Source organism: Delphinapterus leucas, chromosome 5 (assembly GCF_059928025.1).
Source record: "Delphinapterus leucas isolate spDelLeu-1000000601 "Yukka" chromosome 5, BTC_Dleu_Yukka2, whole genome shotgun sequence".
NCBI lineage: Eukaryota > Metazoa > Chordata > Mammalia > Artiodactyla > Monodontidae > Delphinapterus > Delphinapterus leucas.
Window position 1 is genome coordinate 72,642,498 of NC_143133.1, and position 26,601 is coordinate 72,669,098.

Sequence of the window (26,601 nt, forward strand, 5' to 3'; positions counted from 1 at the left end):
CATCAATCCCCATATCACCCTTATGAGACAGGAGCTATTCTTTCCCCCATACAAAGGATGAGGGGGCTGAGGGCCAGAGAGATTAAGGAACACTCCCATCAGCACGTTGTCTATGTTCAGCCCATGTTCGTTCAGTCATTCTGGACTGGTTCACCTGTAGGTTTGGGGAACAGTTCTTGTGCCCTCTGCTTCCTGCCTCAAGTACCTGCATGTCTGTCTCTGTGTCTGTCTGTCTCTGTCTCTGTGTATCTCTCCTCCTGTCTGGGGCCTTTCTGTGGTTAGAAGCATAGAAGTCAGCCCTCAGAAACAACAGAGCTTTCTCATCGCTTGGGGGGTACCATTCTGAATTGTGGTCTCCATAGCCTTATGGAGGGGGCAGTAGGACTGAGCCCCAGTTGCCCCCAACAGTAACTCACTCATGAATGCCTCCTCTACTGGCTTTCCTTCCTCTCCTGTCTCACTTCCCTACGTCCTGACCACACTGCCTCGGACATCTTCTCAAATACAGTACTTGCACCCAAATCCTTGTCTCAGGACACCAGAGCTGCCAGGGTGATTTTAACACAGGCAGCTTGGGTCCAGAATCTATATTCTTTTTTTCAGAACAGATTTATTGAGGTTCAGTTCATACACCACACAGTTAACCCATTTCAAGTGTACAATTCAATAGCTTTTAGTATATTCACATAGTTGTACAATCATCATTCCTACAATCAACTTTAGAACATTTTTTATCACCTCAACAAGAAACTCCATACCTGTTAACTGTCACTCCCCCTTTCCCCCTACCCCCAGACCCTGGCACCACTGATCTGCTCTCTGTCTCTATGGATTTCCCTACTCTGGACATTTCATATAAATGGAATCATAGAATATATGGTCTTTTGTGACTGGCTTCTTTCACTTAGCACAATGTTTTCAGGGCTCATCCAAGTTGTAGGATGCACCAGCACTTAGTTTCTTTTTATTGCTGACTAATAGTCATTGTATAGATATACCACATTTTAAATATCCATTCATTGGTTGATGAACATTTGGGTGTTTCCACATTTTGGCTATTATGAATAATGCTTCTAGTTTTACATGTACAAGTTTCTGTGTGGACATACATTTTCATTTCTCTTGGGTACATATTTAGGAATAGAATTTCTGGGTCATGTGGCAACTCTGTATTTAACCGTTTGAGGAATTGCTAGGCTGTTTTCCAAAGTGACAGCACCATTTTACATTCCCACCCTCAGTGTAAGAGGGTTTTCTCTGCATCCTCAAAAATGCTTGTTATCAACTATCTTCTTGATTGTAGCTCTCCTAGTGGATGTGAAGTGAAGAGATACTTGTTAATTTTGATAAAGAGAGAAGTTTTTAGGAAGTACAGGTAGATCCAAACAAGCTTCAACTAAAATGGAGTGTATCTAAAGTACATAGGAACATCCAAAGGAACCCAATGGCAGCAGACACAGTGTGTAGATAGTTGAGCCTGTGCTTTCAATAACTGTGGTACACTGTATATAACTCTTAAAGGGAGGGCAAAATTCTGAACTGTTTTTACTCACACTTCTGACACCAAATGTGTGGACTTTTCCCCCCATACCAACCAATTCTCTAACTCTCCACACATCAACTGAGTGTCCTACAATTCAAATCAATTCTGCCACTAGCTATGTAGAGTTAGTGCAGACCCCACCCAGACTGCCCCCACTTCAGATGCCAAGTTTAAATCCCAGGTTGCCAGTTGCACTCCTGACCTATCAATCAAGGGTTCCCATGACCCCTTCCTCAGGTTCAATAATTTGCTAGAACAGCTCACAGAACTCAGGAAAGGGCTTTACTTACTGGGACCAGTTTATTACAAGGGATGCAACTCAGGAACAGTCAAATGGAAGAGATGCAGAGGGCCAGGTATGGGGGAAGGAGAGCAGGACTTCCATGCCTTCTCCAGGTGCTCCACCTGCCCAGTATCTTGATGTGTTCACCAACCAAGAGGCTCTTCAAACACTATTGTTTAGGAGACCTTATGGAGGTTTCATTACATAGGCACAATTGATTAAATTATTGGCCACTGGTGATTAATGCATCTCTCAGCTGCTCTATTCACTCTGGAAGTTGCGGGGGTAGGGCTGAAAGTTCCACTACTCTAAACGTGCCTTGGTTTTTCTGGCAACCAGCTCCCATCCTGAAGCTGTTATTCCCCCAACCACCAATCATCCCATTAGCATATAAGACACTCTCATCTTTCTGGAAATTCCAAGGGTTTTAAGAGCTGTGTGCTAGGAACTGTGGACAAAGACCAATATGCATATTTCTTATTGTATCATAAAAATCCTCTGACCAGTCTCTATTTCCTGGTCTCCAGAAATGTCCAACTCACTGTCATTTAAAAAATCAGGGGCTTCCCTGGTGGCGCAGTGGTTGACAGTCCGCCTGCCGATGCAGGGGACACGGGTTTGTGCCCTGGTCTGGGAAGATCCCACGTGCTGCGGAGCGGCTGGGCCCGTGAGCCGTGGTCGCTAGGCCTGCGTGCCCGGAGCCTGTGTTCCGCAACTGGAGAAGCCACAACAGTGAGAGGCCCGCATACCGCAAAAAAAAAAAAAAAAAAAAAATCAAAAGGGTGGTCAAGCCTAGTGAGAGGAAGCCTCCCCGTGTTCAGTGAACTCCAGTGGGGAAGCAGGGATTCGAAAGAAAATTCAGGGAGTTCGTGTACACTCTCTAGAATTCTACGCCAAGCTTTGTGTCATTTTCTGAGAAGCATGTCCACAACTTTCTCCTTATTCTTAAAGAGGTTCATAACCAAGAAAAGGTGAGATCCACAGGTCCAGAGCATCTATCGATATCATACCATGCTTGCCTTTGGCATTGCAGCTCAGTTGAGATACATCAATTTGTGCATTAGTCAATAATCAGCCAGAAGAAACCCTGGAAGGTTATGGCTTCTCACTGATTCATGTGGCTTCCTTCCTTAAACTCCCAGCCTGAGCCATTTAAAATATGGGAAATTACATCAATTATATCTAAGTGTTGTATACTATGTACTACTACTCCTTTAAATTAAAAATGGCATGAAAACAAGAAGAAAGCATTACTAGCTCTAACACTATGCATGGTGTTTCAATTCTCCTAAAACACAATTCAGCTAATAGGCTAAACTTCTTAAATTTAAAGTAATTCTATAGAGCAGAAAGGTTCATACAAATTTTCATATGGTCTCCTTCAACTTTTTGAAAAGTGAGGACTGTAATGTTCATCCATTAGGCTGAGTGGAATAGAATCATCTCCTGGATTATAGAGTACTGAAAATTATAAATTATACATGGAAATTGTAGATTATACGTTGGAAGTAGTTTAAGCAAAGGCTGTGTAATTCTGGAGAGTTAGGTCAATTGTGGAGCAGGTTGTTGATAGAAGAAATGTTTACAGATTACAGGTAAATTGAACTCAAAGGAACTCAACAGAAAAATAACACTGTCAAAGAAATTGCTGGAAGAAAAAAAGTGCAAAATTTACAAATAAACTAAAACCTTCCTGAAAAACAGTCAATTATCTCCATTGTTCAAACCAACTGCACAAGGGCAACTTCTGTCCAGTGGGTCTGTCCAGCGATCCTTTCCGATGTGTCTGTTATCCTCAAAGCAAGTCCTCTAAAATGTACATGTTTCTGGGACCCCAGGCCAAAGGGGTCTCATCTCTGAGCATCTTCATAATTATATCAATCTTCACCAAAAGCAGAATTTACATTCACTTACCTAAAACCTATAATGAAAGTCTCTCACACACATACACACACACAGGAATGGGGATAAGAGAAGATAAATGACGTGTAAGATCGCGTCACCATCTCCAGCAAAATGTCCCTCTGATCACAGCCCTGACCTCCTCCACGTACACTGCCTCCCACCATTCAGAGTATCTCCTCCGTGAGTGCAGCTCATTCCATATCATGCTGCCATTAATAGCTAAAGGAGATGCGGGTGCAAAAGCTATGAAATGGGATGAATTCTTTTTTGGTGTAAAAGCTATAATCACTGAAAGCTCACTTATAGAATCACTTATGCCAGACACTATTCTAAGAAGTTTATACATATTAGCTCACTTAATCTCCTCAGAAACCCAATAGTAGTAGTAGTAGTAGTACCTAGATAGTAGGTACCACTATCATCCCCATTTTGCAGATGGGGAAACTGAGCCATAGAGAAGTTAAGTGACACACGGTCACTCAAGTAGTAAGTGGTAAAGCTAAGATGCAAACTCTTGCAGTCTAACGCCCAAGACGGTTGTGTTAACCACTCTACCCTGCTGTCTTTCGTATGTGCCGGAGTCCACAAACATAAAAGATCAGTAAAGCACTTAGTTCACCCTTAATATCGAAGAAGTGCTTTTACAGTGGAGTGAATGGCAGATGCCTTTCTTCTTGGGAAGATCTGGGCCTGTCTCTGGGGTTAGACGTTAATAGTATGGCTTGCAGTTATACCCCAGGCCCATCTTTTGTGGCCACACAAGGTGTGGGATCTCCCGGGCCTGCCGCACACCCTCCATTGGATCTCTGCCCTGTAAGGCACTGTATTCAGTTACTTCTAATAAGCCCCGGACAGCCTGTTCCATTAAGCCGGCTTATGAGATAACGGTGTTTTGTAAGGGACCCCTAAGTGTACAATTCCAGTCAATTCTCATTTAATCCACTTAGTTAAATAGATAATAAACCAGAAGCTGATCCTAGCCTTTGGCCAAGCACAATCTGCGTACTTCAGTTGCCTGCTCCTTGATAAGGGAGGCCCTCAGTCCCGCAGGGCACCCCTGTGTTCGCCTAAAATAGGGGATGACTCATGCCCCTGCAATTTCTTTCTTTGGAGGGCTTGGGGATCTCCTGGGCAGGGGTCCAGTTACTCCTCGAAGCAACAAAATAGGGCTCCTGTGTCCACATCTGCCCTCCCTCATCCCCCTCTCACCCGTCTCCACTTACTGGAGTTGCTTTACCTCGGCAGAGGGAGGACAGCGGTTTCCATGGCTCTGTGCACTGCAGGGACCCACATTTCCAGCAAAAACAAAGGTAAAATGGAGAGAAGGCTGAAGAGCTCAGGGATCTGAAACCGTGCACCTCAGACTGGGACTCAAACCCGGCCCAAACTCAGATTGGGACTCAAACCCAGCCAAAACCCACAGTCTTCCAACTGATATCACACACCTGGTTTCAGGACTTAATGGTGCTCAGCTTCTTGATGTCTCATCACAGAAAGAGTTTAGTGAGAGACAAAGCGATAGGTAAGAAGTGGATTTATTTACAGAGAAACACACTCCACAGAGTGCGGGCCATCTCAGAAGGTGAGAAAGGCACCAGAGTATGGGGTTGTCAGTTTTTAGAGTTTTAATTTCATAGGCTAATAAGTGGGAGGAGTATTTCAGCTATTTCGGGAAGGGGTGGGGATTTCCAGGAATTGGGCCACCGCCCACTTTTTGATCTTTATGGTCGGTCTTGGAACTGTCATGGCGCCCGTGGGTGCGTCATTTAGCATGCTAATGTAGTACAATGAGCATATACTGAGGCTCAAGGTCTAGTGGAAGTCGACTTGTCCACCATCTTGGACCCTTTTGGTTCTAATCAGCTTATGTCATGTCCTCAGGCTATGTCATTCTTTCAAAGGTTGTGCCCTGCCCCCTTCCCTCCTGTTTCAGATCCTCCTGGGAGGGCTGAAATAAAGCTGGACTCCTCACTCCAGTCTGCCTAAGTCCTTCTGTTTGGTTCTCTCACGGAGCAGGCTTGAACCTTTCTGGTGCATGGGGAACTTTTTCAAAAGAGCCTGGCTCCCAGAAGTTTGGTTTTATTTCTTAGGTATTCAGGAAAATAAAGCATCTTGTATCAGGAGGCTGCCTTATCCAAAGCTTCAGTCTGGATTAGAGATGAAGCACCTTCACCTAAGGCCTTCACACACACACACACACACACACACACACACACACGTGTGGAACCTGTATGGCTGGATAAGCTGGGGGACATGGCTGGAACTGGATTTTAAGTGTCTCCCTATTGAGTGATATTATTCTCGTCACAGTTGTAAAAGTCCCTTACATCTGACTGAGAAGAGCTAGGGTCAAAGAATTTCAGTTGAGCCTGTTCAAGGGGTTCTTTTCTTTTCTGGACCCAAATTATCCAAGGATGGCCTCCTCATCCTTCTTCTGGCCCAGAGCTTGAGAACATCAGGTCCATTTTCCAATTTGCATCCCACCCTCCTGTCTCTCAGCAAACCCCTGGCAGCAGGGGACCCATCTCTGTGGGCTCCTGGGGCAGTTAGAGAAAAGGTTGGCTTGGGAGGGCAACGCGGCCAGAAAGCAGAAAGGGCAGAGCGCTGGGAAGTCATGACCTCCCTCATCCATCCGGCTGTCCGACATTGCCTTTTCTCTCTTTTCAAACCATTGTTTTAAAGATGGAGTCCTTTTTCATGGCTCTCTATAAAAGGTTGGCAAATGAAAACAAAACCAAACACAATAAAAAACCAAATAAACCTTAGCAAGTGGTGTCACATCTGAAATCTTTTCGGGAGGTTGACTGTGTAAAACCACTCTTGAGTAGGGAAGTCCTGGTAATATTTATAATAGAAGTGCTCTTTTTCAAATGTGATTGGGACCAATAGGTGATTAGAAGTCATTTAAAGAGGGGGATCATGAAGAATCGATCTCTCTCCCACACGTATACATACACATATATGTGTATTTGTGTGTACGTATAACTTTGTTTAAAATTAAAACACAAACATCTGTTTATTCACTACTCTTCTGAGAAAAGTCTCTTGTTTGAGTATTATCTGCTGATTAGAATTCTTTTTTTAAAAAAATTATGTACTGTGTATAATTTCCAATTTTAGTCCATTTAAAGTGGAATAAGAAGTTAGACACCTGTAGCACAATCTGAGAGCAGAATTCTTCTAGATTTTAATGGTTTTTTTTCCCTTCAATCTTTCACAATCATCTTGTTCATACCTAATTCAAAAGCATGTTTAAAATGACTCATCTTTACTGAGTCTTTCAAAGCATTCAATTTGGTTTTCTCTGAAACAATTTTTTTTTGAATTCATATTTCCTCAGAGAACATTTAATTAAACATTTAATTTAATTTATTTAATAACAAATACAACTGGCATAAGCAGGTTTGGGAACAAACACAACTGGCTCCTGGGAATCACACGGCTCAACCAGGATGAGCAGATGTGCCCAGGCAAGCGGAGGTTGCCTTAGAGCTCTGAGGGGGTCAGAGTTTTGGCGTGAGTTGTTCTATTTTATTGAGGGATCGCAGGATGTAAGTTATTTTGGTGAATGGGTCGTGTGGAGGCTGGTTGAGAACACATGAATTATATATATGTATTATTTATATTCATTGTATTTATATTATACATTATATTGTATATAAATGAAAAATATTATACACACGTATTTCTGAGGTCTCATATTTATACTACAGGGCAATGTATCTGTGTCATCAATCTAATATTTAATGACCTAGTGTGACTTCTAAGTTCTTCTAACATAAAAAAACCATAATCTGTTTTTTTTTTTAATCAGTCTTCAGGTCTTACAGGGCTGACTTCCTCTTTCCTTGTAGGATCCTTGATCTACACTACACGGCAGGGGCTCCTCAGCGGGTGCGGAGATAATGTATGTATGCTTGGATGACAGTGTTAGTGAGCCTGGCCTAACAAAGAAAATCAGGGTCAGAAGGTGTCCTGGTGAGGCCACAAAGGGCCCAAGGCAGGGCTCGTGGAGACTGGACCACCCCCCAGAAGTCCCTCCATAGGTCTCCCCTCGGGCTCTCAGGCCACATCGGTCCCATGCCCCCTTGGTTCACTGGATCCTGCTCAGTGTGCTGGAATCTCCTTAGCCTGGGGCCTCTAGTTATTGCTCCAATGACAGAGGAGGAAAGGAGGGGAGGGGTGGCCACATGCTCCAGGGAAGCCGGGGCTCTCCCTGGTTCTCCGCTGGTCTCTAGCATAGCACCTGGTTCCTAGAAGCAGCCACGAAACATTTCTTAAATAAATGAATGGGGAAAACAGAGAGATAATGGGAAAAAGAGCTGAATCAGACCAAACACGCCATAAAGTGTGATTCTTGAGGAGCTGATAAACTACCTCTGCAGGAAATTTCAAACAAAGGGCTCCCAGATGGGTCTGAGCAAGTGCAGCCTCCACGTGTGAGTGGATCATCTCTCATAAAGGCTTTGCTCGGTGAAGAGCAACCTCAGTTGGCTGCATAAATTTGGCTTGTCTGTTTAATAAGCAAAACTAAACTCTACGTGGTTTGGGTATACGTGCATATGAGATAAAACTGTTTTTAAAAGAAAGACAATGATAAATACAAGCTTCAGAAAGTGGTTACCGCTGGGGGAGGAGGTGGGCGGGTAAGGACCTTTTGGGATAGGGCGATGAGTTCATGGGTGTTTATTATGTAATTATGCTTTATAATATATATATATTGTATAATCTTTTAAATGTATCAGCTATCATCTTAAACTATATAACAGAACACAAAACCAGTCACACTACTTTTTTAAGCCTCCAGCAAATTCAGCTTTTTATAACAGTTGGAAACAGGGAAGAAATGACAGCTGAAATCTATTATTATTAGGCAGTTTGGGGAGGGGTGGTGGACGTGGAAAGTCTTGTACAGCCACGAGAGAATGTGACTGCCCAGAATTCTAGCCCAAGGTCTGACATGCGGTGGGGGAAACCTGAAGGAAGGAGCGTCGTCAGGAATACGCTTTGGAACTTGCATCTTTCATTAAGGCAGGGAACAAAGTCAAGTTGCCAGTGAGGCCCAGGAGGCAGGATGGAGGCAGCGGGACAAGCAGCCTCTTGATCCTGAACGTCTGTGCTGCCTCAGGAAGAGCCAAGGAGGCAGCAAGACCAATAACCCTGGGTCACTGCAGAAATAAGGAAACGGCCCCAACCACTCCAAAGCATTTCCTCCAAGATGCTTCTGAAAAGTCTCTCCAAAGCAGCTTTTATGACTACCCTAACTATACCAACACAGTTTCTTTATCTTAAGATTTTATGTGGTTAATTAAGGGTTAATTAAGTATAAAAACTGCTGTGATGCCACATCATGTTTAGTACAATTTCACGTCGGTTATTATGTTATCCTATTAAATCAATCCAAGTCACCTTAGACAAGGGGACTGTGAAGTTCAGCATTCAGAGTAAACAAAATACCAGGTTTGAGGCTATTTCTTTTCTTTTCTTTTGGCTGCGCCGTGTAGCATGTGGAATCCTAGCGCCAGGACCAGCGATCGAACCCGTGCCCCCTGCAGTGGAAGCGTGGAGTCTTAACCACTGGACCGCCAGGGAAGTCCTGAGGCTATTTCTTTAAAAAAGGTAGCCATTATGAACAGACCAATCACAAGCACTGAAATTGAGACTGTGATTAAAAATCTTCCAACAAACAAAAGCCCAGGACCAGATGGCTTCACAGGTGAATTCTATCAAACGTTTAGAGAAGAGCTAACACCTATCCTTCTCAAACTCTTCCAAAATATAGCAGAGGGAGGAACACTCCCAAATTCCTTCTACGAGGCCACCATCACCTTGATACCAAAACCAGACAAGGATGTCACAAAGAAAGAAAACTACAGGCCAATATCACTTATGAACATAGATGCAAAACTCCTCAACAAAATACTAGCAAACAGAATCCAACAGCACATTAAAAGGATTATACACCATGATCAAGTGGGGTTTATTCCAGGAATGCAAGGATTCTTCAATATACGCAAATCTATCAATGTGATAAACTGTATCAACAAATTGAAGGAGAAAAACCATATGATCATCTCTAGATGCAGAGAAAGCTTTTGACAAAATTCAACACCCATTTATGATAAAAACCCTGCAGAAAGTAGGCATAGAGGGAACTTTCCTCAACATAATAAAGGCCATATATGACAAGCCCACAGCAAACATCATCCTCAATGGTGAAAAACTGAAAGCATTTCCACTAAGATCAGGAACAAGACAAGGTTGCCCACTCTCACCACTCTTATTCAACATAGCTTTGGAAGTTTTAGCCACAGCAATCAGAGAAGAAAAGGAAATAAAAGGAATCCAAATCGGAAAAGAAGAAGTAAAGCTGTGACTGTTTGCAGATGACATGATACTATACATAGAGAATCCTAAAGATGCTACCAGAAAACTACTAGAGCTAATCAATGAATCTGGTAAAGTAGCAGGATACAAAATTAATGCACGGAAATCTCTGGCATTCCTATACACTAATGATGAAAAATCTGAAAGTGAAATCAAGAAAACACTCCCAGTTACCATTGCAACAAAAAGAATAAAATATCTAGGAATAAACCTACCTAAGGAGACAAAAGACCTGTATGCAGAAAATTATAAGACACTGATGAAAGAAATTAAAGGTGATACAAATAGATGGAGAGATATACCATGTTCTTGGATGGGAAGAATCAACATTGTGAAAATGACTCTACTACCCAAAGCAATCTACAGATTCAATGCAATCCCTATCAAACTACCACTGGCATTTTTCACAGAACTAGAACAAAAATTTTCACAATTTGTATGGAAACACAAAAGACCCCGAATAGCCAAAGCAATCTTGAGAACGAAAAAAGGAGCTGGAGCAATCAGGCTCCCTGACTTCAGACTATACTACAAAGCTACAGTAATCAAGACAGTATGGTACTGGCACAAAAACAGAAAGATAGATCAATGGAACAGCATAGAAAGCCCAGAGATAAACCCACGCACATATGGACACCTTATCTTTGATAAAGGTGGCAGGAAAGTACAGTGGAGAAAGGACAGCCTCTTCAATAAATGGTGCTGGGAAAACTGGACAGGTACATGTAAAAGTATGAGATTAGATCACTCCCTAACACCATACACAAAAATAAGCTCAAAATGGATTAAAGACCTAAATGTAAGGCCAGAAACTATCAAACTCTTAGAGGAAAACATAGGCAGAACACTCTATGACATAAATCACAGCAAGATCCTTTCTGACCCACCTCCTAGAGTAATGGAAATAAAAACAAATATAAACAAATGGGACCTAATGAAATTTCAAAGCTTTTGCACAGCAAAGGAAACCATAAACAAGACCAAAAGACAACCCTCAGAATGGGAGAAAATATTTGCAAATGAAGCAACTGACAAAGGATTAATCTCCAAAATTTACAAGCAGCTCATGCAGCTCAATAACAAAAAAACAAACAACCCAATCCAAAAATGGGCAGAAGACCTAAATAGACATTTCTCCAAAGAAGATATACAGAATGCCAACAAACACATGAAAGAATGCTCAACATCATTAATCATTAGAGAAATGCAAATCAAAACTACAATGAGATATCATCTCACACCAGTCAGAATGGCCATCATCAAAAAATCTAGAAACAATAAATGCTGGAGAGGGTGTGGAGAAAAGGGAACACTCTTGCACTGCTGGTGGGAATGTGAATTGGTATAGCCACTATGGAGAACAGTATGGAGGTTGCTTAAAAAACTACAAATAGAACTACCATATGACCCAGCAATCCCACTACTGGGCATATACCCTGAGAAAACCAAAATTCAAAAAGAGTCATGTACCAAAATGTTCATTGCAGCTCTATTTACAATAGCCCGGAGATGGAAACAACCTAAGTGCCCATCATCGGATGAATGGATAAAGAAGATGTGGCACATATATACAATGGAATATTAGTCAGCCTTAAAAAGAAACGAAATTGAGCTATTTGTAATGAGATGGATAGACCTAGAGTCTGTCATACAGAGTGAAGTAAGTCAGAAAGAAAAAGACAAATACCGTATGCTAACACATATATACGGAATTTAAGAAAAAATAATGTCATGAAGAACCTAGGGGTAAGACAGGAATAAAGACGCAGACCTACTGGAGAACGGACTTGAGGATATGGGGAGGGGGAAGGGTGAGCTTTGACAGGGCGAGAGAGAGTCATGGACATATACACACTAACAAACGTAGTAAGGTAGATAGCTAGTGGGAAGCAGCCGCAAGGCACAGGGATATTAGCTCGGTGCTTTGTGACAGCCTGGAGGGGTGGGATAGGGAGAGTGGGAGGGAGGGAGACGCAAGAGGGAAGACATATGGGAACATATGTATATGTATAACTGATTCACTTTGTTATAAAGCAGAAACTAACACACCATTGTAAAGCAATTATACCCCAATAAAGATGTTAAAAAAATTAAAAAAATAAAAATAAAAAAAAATAAAAAAGGTAGCCATTGATTTTTGATCAGTTACACAATCTCCTATTATCGGAGCTATCACCATAGGAAAAATCAGATTTCCCTCATATCATTTCGACTTTGGGCCCCTTTTCCAGCAATGAAACCTGCCACAAGTGGGAGAAATGCCCACATAACCACTTAAGCTCATGGTCATGAACCTTCCCAGTCCCAAGGAGGGCGGCTCCTTAACAGTAATCACAGACACCATCTCAAACCCGTATCTCACTCCCAATGTTTCCTAATAGGTTGATTGTTTTTATTCTGTTGAATTAATTCTATTGATTTACTAACTTGCCATTGATACCATAAGTCCCCTTTCAAAGCATGCTGACATTTCTGGTGGTTCTGAATAGCTGGATATGGAGGGCTGGCCTCTCAAAGCTGACTTGAGAGATTACCTGCATCTGGTTGTTTTCACAAGCTGTCAGGTGACATAGCACCTGGGAGCCTCAGAGACCACTGTGACAATGACGACTGTTGATCTCGTTTTCCAGACTAGGAGAAAACAAGGCTATGCTACATGCACGTAAAGGTGGCACCAGAGCACAGCCATGAGTTGAGCACAGCTGGCAGCTCTTCTGTTAACATTTGCTCGCTTCTTGTCTGTTCTTTTTGGGGTACTACAAAAGCTGAAGCAGCAACAAAGGTAAGAAAACACAGAATAGATAGAAACTTACGGTGGGGTAAATCTGATCTGCTTTATTTTTCGTTAAATTGAGTGAAGACTGCCATCATTTGATTTTAGCAGGGAATAGTATTCCCCCAGGGCACAGTTTCAGAACCAATGAGCTAGTTCGGCATTTCAGAGAGAGGGAAATGGAAGCCCAGATGCTCTTTCCAAGACCTGCTGAGGCCAATCCCACCTGTCCTCCTCATGTACCACCATCTGCTACCAGCCCTGCATTTCGTTACCCTGCACACTCTGTCCCTCCCTATTCTCCAGTGCAGAAATGTGTGTGTGTTGGGGGTAGGGGTGATTCTACCTGACGCAGCTGCTGCAGAGGCCAAGGGCTCCCCCAAGAAGATGGCCTGGAGGGCTTCCTGGAGGAGCAGGCCAAGAAGGAAGCTGTGAAGGATCACATCAAGGTACACTCTTTCTGCTTCTTTCTGAATCTTACTTAGCCCAGGCCCAGTCTTGTTGCCAGTTTTACAAACAGTACCAAAGGTCCATTGCCTGTGAAGGATTCTTAAGAAATAAGGTTGTACCTTATTCTAGAAATGCCAATAAAATTGCGAGTGTGGGAATAATACGGTGTTGTTTTTAGCTGTGATGTGCTACTGGGAAATGCTTTTTTTTTTTTTTTTTTTTTTTGGCTGTGCCGCGTGGCACGCAGGATCTTAGTTCCACTACCAGGGATTGAACCCATGTCCCCTGCAGTGGAGGCGCGGAGTCCAAACAACTGGGCTGCCAGGGAAGTCCCTGGTCAATGCTTTCTTGTCCAAGTTACAGTGAATAAAGCACTCAGGGTTTGGCCTGTCTGCTAATTACACAAACCTGTGCTACAGCTAATCGTTCGTTTGTAGAAAAGGATGAAATCAGAAGTCCAAATCATGGCACATTTAAAAGCCTTTCAAACGACTGTCTGGCCTTCCCCTGCCTCTTATTCTCACCGTCATTTAGAGGAGCTTTAAAAAAACAAAGAAAAAAATCTAAGTTTTTTCTTTTCCATTATATTTCTTGAGCTCCAGCCTCACTGAGCTTGTTATCATGAGGTTTGTAAGTATGGAGGGACAGTAGTGTCTCTTTATTTATATTTTTGGGGAAGGCTAGGTGGTTAATAATATGGAATCATTTTCTGATCTATCTGAGGAAAAGAGAAGAATGAAAAGGGAAGCTTATAGGCCTAAAGTTTCTTTCATCCCTTTTGTTTCTTAAAAGAATGGAAGGACAAACGGAGTTTATTTTTCTTCTGGTAACAGCCAGATCAAATGAGACCCCCGCCTTGCCCCTCCCCCAAGACACACAAAAATGACTCTCAGCCTCGATCTAAGGCTCCCCTGCACCTGTCGTTGTAAATCGCAATTGAGCTGAGCCAGCATTGCTACGCCTGAAGTTTAAGCTCCCACTAAATGAGGCCTCTTATCTATCACTTTTCTGTATTTTCTTTTGGAGGCAGCACGGTTTAGCGTGGAGGTCAGCCGTGCCTGATTCGGAGATGGGACACAGTCCAGAGAGGTTTGCCAGTGACCCCTGGCATGGAGGGGAAGGCGAGAAATACCACCATTGCCCTCGTCTCTTTTGGCGGCAGGAGGAACCTTGAGGGCAGACCCCAGAAGCAAAAGCAGGGAACCCAGGAAAGCTTATAGGCAGAGGCCTGCCTTCTGCAACTCTGAGCTCAGGTCCCAGTGAAAGGGGGAGCTGGGGTCTGGAAGGGGCAACCCTGAGGACAGAGCCAGGCTTCCTGACGGGTGGAGCGGGCTTCTGTCTGCAGGCTTCTAGGCGCTTCTACCTGTGCCAACCCCAGTCCAGTCTCAGGTGGGCTCTCACCCATCTCCTCCAACCTCTGATGGAGATGGCTCAGATGAATCGCACATCTACGGGGCGATTTAAACTCTGCCGACAAAAATGAATTATCACAGAGGCTCAGGGGTTCCAGGTTTTCACTTGCTTCTGGGCAGGGACATTCTTAAGCCCACAGCTGTTTTCGCAGTTACTCTATGTCCACCATGTGTCATGGAGGGTGAGTGAGGGGCCTGGTTCAGAGCTCTTTCCCCTGAAGGATGGGTAAGGGGAGGGTGGAAGAACCACTGAGCTCCAGCCAGCTCTGGGACCTGAAAGTGGAATATACACTGAATAGCAAACAAGGTCTCAGCTTCTTGTTTCCCTGAAGGGCAAGGGAGTCGACAGGGAGTTTAGAAATAAAAACTCCAAATGGCTAGGATTTCTTTGGGGCCCCCACTGGGGAAATTGTCCAGGTTTGTAACATCTGAACTCTCTCTTCACATACCAGCCCACAACTGCCTTCATTTCTGCCCCCAGTGCTTGCCTCCCTGAAGGTGAAGCAACTGTGCGATGATAGCTCAGGACCAGGTTTATGGAACAGTCATGTCTCTCAAAGGTTTCATTGTCAGCTGGTAAAATGAGACAGTTCTCAGAACTGCAGTGGGTTTGGTGCCTCGTGCAGAGCCAGGCACCCAGGATTTGGTCAGTAAATGGAACGTGCAGCTAGATCACAAACGTGTAACTCTTCCGGAAGAAAGATAAAACCCAAAACCCAAAACCAAAAAAGAAACCAAAAGGAAACCAGACCAAACCGAACCTCTACGGAGAACTGTTGGCTGTGGCCATGGCAGTCTGGTTACTGGCTGTGAAAAGCCTCAGGGCCCACTGGAGGCAGCAAACCTCTAGAAGCAGCCTCATCTTGCCATGGCCACTCCAGGGGCTTCTGCAAATCCCACACAGCCACTCCAGTGGCTCTTGCTGTGGGTACTGAGCTCCTGCTGTGTGCTCGGCAACTTGCATGTGTTGACTCAGTCTACCTCGCGAGGAGTGGCTTCACGGCCACCAGCCTCTGTTGTGAGAAGTCAGTGTTGTCACGCCAGGGTCACCCACGGAGGGTGCGAAGAGAAGGGCAGCCCGTGAAGCCCGGGATTGGAATGGGAGGCAGAATTTGTTGGAGAGTAAGTTGGCAAGTGAAGGGAAAATAAAAACCCCTGGTCAGGGATGTCAAGAGCTGTGCTGACCTGAAAATTCAAGGTTGGCTACGGTACCTTTGAGAGAAGGAAGTTCTCGTATTATTCCAAGGAAGGAATCGAGGGTTAGGCTGGATTTAAATTTCACCAGGGCAGAGCCCATTCATTGATTCACCTGACAAATATCTACTGAGTGCCTGATGTGCGGCTCTGTTCTAAGCAACAGCAAATAAAACATAAAAACTTCTTCCTGCATCCGATTTCCTTTGTATTTCCACCACTTTGCCTAAAAATGATGATAATAGTTAACATTTATTGAGCACTTATGTGTCAAGTACTATTCTAAGTATTTTATATGTATTAATTCATTTAATCCTCAGTACTATCCTATAGGTAGATGCTATCATCACCCCCATTTCACAGCTGAGAAAAATGAGGCACAGAGAGGTTGAGTAACTTGCCCAAGGCCACACAGCCAATTAATGGCAGAACCATAATTTGAACCCAGGCAGTCAGGACCCAGAGTCCAGACTCTTTTACCACAGCAGACAATCAATAAACAATTAAATGATTATGATAAAAAGTACAGCATAAACACAGTAAAATAGCCCAAATTTAAGCAAAGAGCTAGAAGGGTCAGTTTACATTATGACAAGTTTAAGTCCTAGGTTATTTGGAAAGAAACGTATTTTTACTACCTGCAAGCGCATACTGAGACTAGGGCTAATGTAGTGAGCAGTAATCTAACAAGCAGAGGGCTCTGCTGCCTGCTGTGATGAATACTAAAGCCTGGACTGCAACTCGAGTGCCCATAGCTGATAACTAACACTTAATATCCTTAAAATGATCTGTTTTCTTGAGAAGGCTATCCAGTCGTCATTACAATCTTCCTGATTAAGATTTGCTCAACAGTCCTCACTGTCAATCGAGGTCAAAGTAACTTAATATTTCATGGTACTTTTAAAGTTAACTCATCTTAAATATTACAGGGTGGGCACTGGTGTTTAATCAACGACACCCTGGTCTCCTCTTTCTGGTATGTGGTAGGATTGATTACACGTGTCCCTGAGTGAGGTGGGACCGTGGGGCTTACTTTGGGCTGTCAAAAATGAGTGGCAGTGACATGTGCCACTTCTGAGGGGAAGGCTTTAAAAGCCTGTGTGCAGGTTACCACCTCCCCTTCTTCCTGCCTCAGTGATCATGGAGGCCAGATGGAGAGCAGGTCTCTGGCCGTCTGGCAGAGCCCCTGCACACCAGAGGTGGACACAGCACAGAGAAGAAACTACCAGTGTTGTTTTAAACCACTGAGATTCTGGGGTCGTTTGTGTTTAGCCCATTGTAACTATTACAAACACCCACCCTCCAAATTCTGGGTGCAAAGAGGAATGAATAAAGAATCTATAAAGCCAATTAGAAGGGAAAGGAAAACAAACATTGACCATTACTATATTTTAGGTATTTACATGTTATCATACCCAATCTTCTTGGCAACACTGAGAAGTAGGTATGACCTCCATTTTACAGACATAGAAACTGAAGTTCAGAGAGGGAATGGGACTTAGCCAAGGATATATAGCTAGTAAGTGACAGAGGTGAGTTTCAAATTCAAGTTTGTCTGAATTTTCTGATTATACAATGCTGTCAACAAAAGCATATGCAACTAGATTCCTCTAAAGGCCAAACATAGGACCACTAGGTGGGAAAGGCATTCAGTCATCCAGTCATTCACCAAACACGTACAGCATGCTTACTATGTGTCAGGCACTGTAGCAGGATTCTTGGAGTGAAGAAGGTGGCTATGGTCCCTACCCTGAGGAGCGGACAGTCCAGTGCCGGCTACAGACGAGGAAAGCAGCAATTTCAGTGTGGTGTATGAGCTATTTGGCTAAGGCAAGGATGGGGTGGGGCTTGAGAGTATACTCCAAGTCATGGAAGGAAAAAACAAAAAACCAAAAAACCCCACACACAGCAGAGAAGGGAAATCTAGGAAAGCAAATGAGAGATGAGGGCCAAATAAAGACATGCCCTGCACACACTTGGTAAGAATGTACCATATGCTTCACCCCGACACACACAACTGTGGTGGCATGCTGCCACTGGCTGATGACATCAAGGCACCAACAGAAGCCAAGAGAGGCAGCTCCAACCTGCTGGGAACAGCAGCCCTCACTCCCTCCACAGCTGGCTCGGGAATTCAAACCCAAGCAGAGAGCACGCATTCGCTGGCAGCTGGCACCCCAAGTCACGAGGACTGAGGGCAATTTGCTTGCTGGTCTTCCCTGCTCATCTATGACTCTTTGCCACACTCACCAGGTCTTATACAGGGCCTGACATGAAACAGTCACTCAGCCACTGTTGACTGATGATCTGTAGGGAATGAACAGAAGCTGCGGAGGTAGAAAGGCGCCTAAGGAAGCTTGGGGACTGTTGAGCACCAACCGGTCTGAGGCCTGTGACGACCAGGAATAGACCCCAGAACGGCTCAGGCTTCTTCTGACTATACTCAGCAATGCAGGTCTGAATTCTGAGCTTCAGAAGGAGATCCCTCCCATTTAGAAATGAAGAAATACGTGGCTCTCCTGGGTGGAATGTCTCAGGTTAGGGGCTGCTAGGCCACATCTAGGCTCGTGGGGTTGGGGTGAGAAAAAAATTCTACTTTGGAAGTTAATGGTATAGTCTGTGTCTTTGGGCAATTTAACACTAGAGGGAGAGGGGCTGAGGTCGAAGGAGAAAGCATTTTACTCTAATGAATACCTCTCAAAACAAGTGGGCCACTGGCTTGGCCTTGGAAATATTTTAGCAATCCTGAGCATTTTGATATGAGAATATTCCTCATCAAAATAGGATTTGCCCAGGATATACAATGGAGAAAAGACAGTCTCTTTAATAAGTGGTGCTGGGAAAACTGGACAGCTACATGTAAAAGACTGAAATTAGAACTCTCCCTAACACCATACACAAAAATAAACTCAAAATGGATAGAGACCTAAATGTAAGGCCAGACACTATAAAACTCTTAGAGGAAAACATAGGAAGAACACTCTCTGACATAAATCACAGCAAGATCTTTTTTGACCCACCTCCTAGAGTAATGGAAATAAAAAAAAAAAAAAAAAAAATGGGACCTAATGAAACTTCAAAGCTTTTGCACAGCAAAGGAAACCATAAACAAGACGAAAAGACAACCCTCAAAATGGAAGAAAATATTTGCAAATGAATCAACGGACAAAGGATTAATCTCCAAAATATATAAATAGCTCATGCAGCTCAATATTAAAGAAACAAACAACCCAATCCAAAAATGGGCAGAAGACCTAAATGGACATTTCTCCAAAGAAGACATACAGATGGCAAACAAACACATGAAAGGATGCTCAACATCATTAATCATTAGAGAAATGCAAATCAAAACTACAATGAGGTATCACCTCACACCAGTTAGAATGGGCACCATCAGAAAATCTACAAACAACAAATGCTGGAGAGGGTGTGGAGAAAAGGGAACCCTCTTGCACTGTTGGTGGGAATGTAAATTGATGCAGCCACTATGGAGAACAGTGTGGAGGTTCCTTAAAAAACTAAAAATAGAACTACCATATGACCCAGCAATCCCACTACTGGGCATATACCCAGAGAAAACCATAATTCAAAAAGACACATGCACCCCAATGTTCACTGCAGCACTATTTACAATAGCAGGTCATGGAAGCAAACTAAATGCCCATCGACAGACGAATGGATAAAGAAGATGTGGTACGTATATACAATGGAATATTACTCAGCCATAAAAAGGAACGAAATTGGGTCATCTGTAGAGACATGGATGGATCTAGAGGCTGTCATACAGAGTGAAGTAAGTCAGAAAGAGAAAAACAGATATAGTATATTAACGCATATATGTGGAACCTGGAAAAATGGTACAGATGAACCGGTTTGCAGGGCAGAAATAGAGACACAGATGTAGAGAACAAACATATGGACACCAAGGGGGGAAAGTGGTGGGGGTGGTGGTGGTGGTGTGATGAATTGGGAGATTGGGATTGACATGTATACACTGATGTGTATAAAATGGATGACTAATAAGAACCTGCTGTATAAAAAAATAAATAAAATAAAATTCAAAAAAAAATAGGCTTTGGGCTTCCCTGGTGGCGCAGTGGTTGAGAGTCCGCCTGCCGATGCAGGGGACGCGGGTTCGTGCCCCGGTCTGGGAGGATCCCACGTGCCGTGGAGCAGCTGGGCCCGTGAGCCATGGCCGCTGGGCCTGTGCGTCCGGAGCCTGTGCTCTGCAACGGGAGAGGCCACAACAGTGAGAGGCCCGCGTGCCGCAAAAAAAAAAAAAAAGGCTTTGCCCATATAACATAGCTTAAGATAGCTAGGGATATGACCTATATAAATCTACCATGGAAGAGAAAAGAAAAAAAATTTTAAAAAGCACTAAGCAGAAGAGAATTTGGCATTATTTAAATAGGACATTACCCTGCTGCTGCTAAAGAAAATCTTCTGAAATGATAAAAAATAATTAAAACAAAACAAAACAAAGGTGTGAGAATAAGCCAATGATTCAAGATGGTGTGACTAACCCAAGAAGGCAAGTGTCAGACTCCAGCCTTGCTGGCCTTTGTGACCAGAGTAGGCCTATGACATTCTCAAATCTCATTTTAAAGTGTTAGTCACTTAAAAAATCCCTGCAGAAGACAGGCATTGGGTTTATCCATTATGTAAACGAAAACCTAGCATAACAGGGCTAACATGAAGAGAGACCCTGACTCACATTGCAATGGCTCTGTATGATCCATCTCAACTCCCCTGTTCTTTCACAACCCTTCAGGATGTCTAAAAAAGAACCACGGGGAAGGGGTGAATTCAGACACATGGTACACCTTTATTTTTAGCCCACTGAGAACATTTTCTTTACCAAACAATGTAATGAAATGAGAGCCTAAACATAAAAGCTCCAGGATGTTGAAATATCAGTGGTGTAGACAATTATTCAGCAGATAAGTCTTTAGAAATTGACAGGGATGATATGCACTAAAAATATTCTCAATGAACTTTATTGAGGGACAGATAACACTTGTAGTTTTAAACACATTCTGTCTTTTTTAGTTGCGTCTAGATTAATATAATTAAGCATAAGACCTCTCAATACTTCATGTCAATTGAGACTAAGACCGAGAATTCTTTTATTTCTTTATTCATCCAAATGACATATTATCTCATTTTTAAAAAGATTTCCATGCTGCAACAATGTTATAGAACTCATCAGCCAAAAGGTCAGTGTCTGGGAAAGACACTGGAAATGATATTGTTTTATAACAACCATGTCTTGGAAATGTTAAGCTCCCTCTCATGCCCCAAATGTCTGGGATTTAAGAGTAGAACCTTGACAAATAGGGTTAAGCAATAAAGGAAGAAACTATCAGGCAAAAAAGAATATCAACTATATTATTCTAATCCTTCAGAATCCATGCCAGAGAACCATGCAACCCTATAAAGAAATAGATGTTATGACTCTTCTATAAAAGAAAATCAAATTGCCTGTATCTGTTGTTCTAATGATACATTTATCATCCAAACTTTGCTCTCAGTGACATAATTGGCTGGCCTCTCTTCTCATGTGTCTTACATGACATCACAGATGAGCTATTTCAACTTTTAATCTGGTTTTAAATACATTTCAGTTGATTAGCTGGGCGCTGACGCCTAATGCTTGAACAGAAACATCCCTCTGAGCAGAGCTACAGGCAGATGAAGTGACGGCCAGGTCAACTGGTGGACGTGGAAGGCGTCCTCCTAACCATGTCCCTCCCGCAGTCAATGTCTTTGAACTACCCAAAGGTAATCAAACCCTGCGTCAGCCCTAGCTGCAGAGATTTCTTGACTACCTCCTCCCTCCTGAATTCCATTCCCCCAAGGCCTTGTTTTTCCTGTCAACTAGCTAATTTCATAGAGGAATCATGGAACATTCGAGCTGAAAGGGCCTATGGAGGCCATGCAGTGCTCTCACGTTACAGACCAACTCCTTTCTGTTAGTGAAGGTCTCTTTGCAGAGGGTGAGTGCTTAATCTGAAGGGCCTTGTTTTCTGAAAGAAATTTGCAGGCATCAATTTACACCAGTAGGAAGGATATTTTCCAGAAGCCACTGTCTACCTCACCCCTCATCATGTAATAGTCACCCCTTTTCCCCCAGAATCTAGCGTCATCTGGGTGCCACAGTACCCACCTAGTCTGTCTTCAGATTGGGCTCTGGAGGAAGTACTGACTTGAGGCTAGAACAAGGCATATTTACAGTGAAGCTAAACACGAGCATATGGGCAGACAAAGGGTTCCTCTGCGCATGTGTGTGTGAATTTATTAATATGATAATTCTCAAAAGGCATTAAATATTAAGTCTAATTAAATCAAAGTATATATTTTTTCCTTCACCATTAATTGCAAGCATTTTAAAGCTTGCTCATATCAAGCATGATGGTAATGTACAGGGCTGGTGGAAATGTAGATGCGTAAAGTCATTTTGGAGGGCAATAGAATGGCACCTACTAAAATTACAAATATACAGGCCTTTTGACCCAGCAACTCAGCTTTTAGGAATCTACCCTAGAAATAGTCTTACTTGGGTACAAAGAAGCATATAGAAAGGTGGTCGCAGGACTCCCCTGGTGGTCCAGTGGCTAAGGCTCCACACTCCCAATGCAAGGGGCCCGGGTTCGATCCCTGGTCAGGGAACTAGATCCACATGCACTCCGCGACTAAGAGTTCACATGCCGCAACTAAAGATCCTGCATGCCACAACTAAGATCCCACGTGCCGCAATGAAGATCCCGCGTGCCACACCTAAGACCCAGCACAGCCGAAGTAAATAAATAAACAAATATTAAAATCTTAAAAAAAAAAAGGTGGTCGCTATGCCTGGCTTACAATTGAGAATAATTAGAAACAATTATTTAATATGTGCATCAATGCATACGATTAAATTAATAACACAGAATATTATGCAGCTGTTAAAAACAGAATGGGTAGATCCACATGTGGTCACCTGGAAAAAACTCTAAGACATATTAAGTGGGAAAAACCAAGTTGCAGAATAATATGTAGACTATGATATCATATCTACTTTCAAAAGCCCTGTATACTTCTAGGTGTACCTTTGCACATACATTTGAATGTGAATACGTAGAAAAGAAAGTGAAAGATTATATCCAAACTGATGACTGGGGTTACTTCTGGAAAGAGAAGTGGAATTAAAAAAAGGGAGACATCAAGAGGAACTCGTGTTTTTACCTCTATTGGTTAAATTTTGTTCAACGAGACTATATTCATATATCACAAGTGTTATAAATTGAATTTAATTTTACATTTAACGTACCTTTCTTTAGGGAACTCAAGACCTAGCCCTAAATCTGGTTGCCTCCTTATTTCTATAGCTTGAGCCTCTGCTTAAGATTTTCTTCTCTCAAATCCTCTTCCCCCAACACATACATTTGGAACTTAGGCAAAATCAGACCATATCCTTGTCATGAAAATAAGCATGAGGATGTAACACTGATCTTTTCATAAATGTTTCTTTTTTCATTAGTTCTTAGTGTTAATTCTTGGGAAAATGAGTTGCGTTTCTGCTAAAGTTAAGGGCAAAAAAACTCAAATCCAAAAAAACACCACCACTAATAAACAAAACCAAGCGGACAGATTCCTTATTGACACAACGTTACAGCTCCCACTAGGACATGGCTTTCTCACAGGCTTCAGTTATCAGATATTTCTGGGCATACTTTCCAAGAAATGTAAAAGTGCACAAGTTTCAAATGGAATGATTCTTTTGCTGACTTTAAATTTAACTCTCTTTTTCTTTCTCCAACCTTCCACTTACAGAAAGACCCATGAGAATTGGTCTCTTCTCTTTTTTCAAGAAGGAATAATGAGTTTGGGATTTATACATCAAATTTTTGGGGTCTTATTCTTATATTAACTGGATTTTAAAAGCAAATGGTGCATCCTTTATTTTTTTTTTTTTAATTTGGCAGGGGAATGCCCAAGACGGCCCCCATGCCCCAAATGCTGCATCCTTTTTATTTATCTAATTTTTTTTTTTTTTTTTTTTTTGCGGCACACGGGCCTCTCACTGTTGTGGCCTCTCCCGTTGTGGAGCACAGTCCGGACGCGCAGGCTCAGCAGCCATGGCTCACGGGCCCAGCCGCTCCGCGGCATGTGGGATCTTCCCAGACCGGGGCACGAACCCGCATCCCCTGCATCGGCAGGTGGACTCCCAACCACTGCGCCATCAGGGAAGCCCCATCACTACAGTTTTTATCCCCCCACTCAAAAATATTACATGTGTTTCTATAGTTTAACATATTACAGATGCTTATTTTATTTTCTTGAAAATCTTAAGAGTTAAAAGAAATAGGCTCTCATTCTTTAAAAATCCTCATTTAACAAACAGTATCGGAGCGAGTAAAGGATTAGTATTATCACTTTTCAGAATGCAGGGATCGTTTTTTCTTTGACTCTTAGGTGTTTATGGTAGGAAAGCTGGGAGGAACAGGAAAGTACTCATCAGAGGAGAAGGGTAATAATCTTTGGAATGAAATTGGCTGGGACGTGTCAAGCTCAGCAGGCTTAAAGACACTCTTCTTGTTTTCCTATTATTCTATTTTGAATCTCTTATCCTGCTGGCGGAGTTTCCAGCCTGCAAAGACTGCTCACTGTGCCCTGATGTGTATGAGCGTTCTCATGCAGGCCATCACGGGAATCCAGCTGTCAGAGCTGAGTTGGCCTTTGCACTGTTCTTACATGCTCTTTTCTCCCTATTTACATATATTTGATCACTCAGATAGTAAAAAATCTTGGCAAATTGCACTACAATAATCATTTTCCACCTTGGCTCACCGTGGAGAAAAATATGTTGTAATGCATCCAAAGTTTAGGCAAGGATGGCCATTTGGAAAGAGCTCTCCAGTTACAGGGAAACTGCCAGACAGAAGTCAGGTGTCCCTTCATTATTCAGAGCAAGCTCTGGCCTTCATGAACCTGTGGCTGATCAAACTCAAGTTCCGTTGGGGATTAGGACTGTAAATATATCAGTTCTGTCCAAATTAATCTATTAACTCAGTACACCTTCAATGCAAATCAAGAAAGTGGAGGGTGTGTGTGTGTGTGTGTGTGTGTGTGTGTGTGTGTGTGTGTGAAATTTAACAATTTGATTCTAAAACTTCTATGGGAGAGCAGAGGGTTAAGAATAAGCAAGAAGGGACTTTCCTGGTGGCGCAGTGGTTAAGAATCTGCCTGCCAATGCTGGGGACACGGGTTCAAGCCCTGGTCCAGGAAGGTCCCACATGCCGCAGAGCAACTAAGCCCGTGCACCACAACTACTGAGCCTGTGCTCTAGAGTCCGTGAGCCACAACTACTGAGCCCACGTGCCACAACTACTGAAGCCCGCGTGCCTAGAGTCTGTGCTCCGCAACAAGAGAAGCCACCGCCATGAGAAGCCCTTGCGCCGCAACGAAGAGTAGCCCCCTCTCGCCACAACTAGAGAAAGCCCGCGCGCAGCAATGAAGACCCAATGCAGAAAGAAAAAGAAAGAAAAGAAAAGAAAAGGAAAGGAAAGAAAGAAGGAAAGAAAGAAAGAAAGAAAGGAGTAAGCAAGAAAAAGTTGAAGCTGAACAAGGCTCATTATACAGATATAGTAATGAAGACCGTGTGGTACTGCCAAAGGGAAAGACCAAAGAATGAAATGAAAACAGAGGAGCCCATGGACAGTCACACATACATGGAAACTTGATACACAACCAGGATGATGCCGAAATTCAGTGCGGAGAGGATGAACTATTCAACAAGTGGTGTGTGGACATAATCAATATAAAATTTGATCCCTGTATCATTTATTATATGGAAAAAAATCCAGAGATATTAAAGACCTAAATGTGAAAGAAACAAAAATTTTTAGAAAAAATTGAAAGATGCCATACACAAAGTGAAAAGACAAGCCTTAAACTACTGTAAGATATTTGTAACATATAAAATCAACAAAGGATTAGATAGACAAAAGAAGACATCAGTAAGAAAGTCAATAGAAAAAAGACAACCAAGTAGAAAAATAGGCAAAGAATATGAAGAGGCAAATCAGAGAAGAAATCATGTGAATGGTGAGAAACATGCCCATATATGCAACTTTACACAACAGTCAGGGAAATGAGAATGACACAGATATGAAGTCTGATACTACCCAGGTCCCTGGGTAGTCAGGGATACAGCAGAGGCAAGGAGCCTCAGGTGAGAGAGGGCAGGGCTGTAATAAGACAGAGATGAAGGCTGAGTGCTCGGAACGCAGCATGTGCTCCACAGATGCGCTGTCTTCCCTCTTATAACTCACTGGAGCATGGTTCTGAATCGGCAGAGCTGCAGCTTTCCCAGCATTCTCACAAGGCCCGGTGCCCCGAAAAGACTGGAAAGCCACGGCAGAGGCAGCTGCATTGTCGAAGAAGAAACAAGGCATTTTGAGTCAGAGGATCTGGACTTACTGTGGACCTTTGGACAGATGCTTTAACTCAGCATTTCACTTTCCTCTTCTACAAAGAGAGAGAACGACAATGACCTCAATGTGACCTTGAAGGGGCCAACCAGCTAGTGAAAGTACAACTTAAACTGTACCGACCACACAGATGTACGTTGGGGCTGATACGCCACTGTTAGTGGTCACATGCCAAGTGTCTT

The 26,601-nt window shown here is 42.9% G+C and overlaps 1 protein-coding gene across 1 annotated transcript in view; it reads right to left on the reverse strand.

The window, feature by feature from the left end:
* SCFD2 (sec1 family domain containing 2) overlaps positions 1-26,601 on the reverse strand; it is a 402,719-nt gene that overhangs the window by 45,270 nt on the left and 330,848 nt on the right. The gene's annotated exons all lie outside the window — the stretch shown is intronic.